The sequence below is a fragment of the Chaetura pelagica genome, unplaced genomic scaffold (genome assembly GCF_000747805.2).
Source record: "Chaetura pelagica isolate M959 unplaced genomic scaffold, ChaPel_1.0 scaffold377, whole genome shotgun sequence".
In the NCBI taxonomy this organism is placed as follows: Eukaryota; Metazoa; Chordata; class Aves; order Apodiformes; family Apodidae; genus Chaetura; species Chaetura pelagica.
The window spans coordinates 47,379-47,647 of record NW_009953908.1 but is presented as its reverse complement, the minus strand read 5'-3'; positions in this window follow the sequence as shown (position 1 = coordinate 47,647).

The following is a 269-nucleotide window of genomic DNA, read 5'->3' as shown; positions in this document are numbered from 1 at the left end:
CCCCAAATCATGTAAGCAATTGTGTTGATGCAGAGGAGAGGATGCTAACCTGCAAGGAAGGGATAAGAGAGAGCTCTGTGAACGTATATAATGTTATATGAGGTTCTAGCACAGTGCACAGTTGAGGCTGATGTTCTGTGGAATTACTTCCTCCACCTGTATTAAATAACTAGACAATGACAAGGACACTTGCAGCCACTGGCCCCTAGTTATTAGCACTGCTCATTTGTTAAACAGTGCCTGGCCAGAGGGTTTGGCCCAGGGTGACT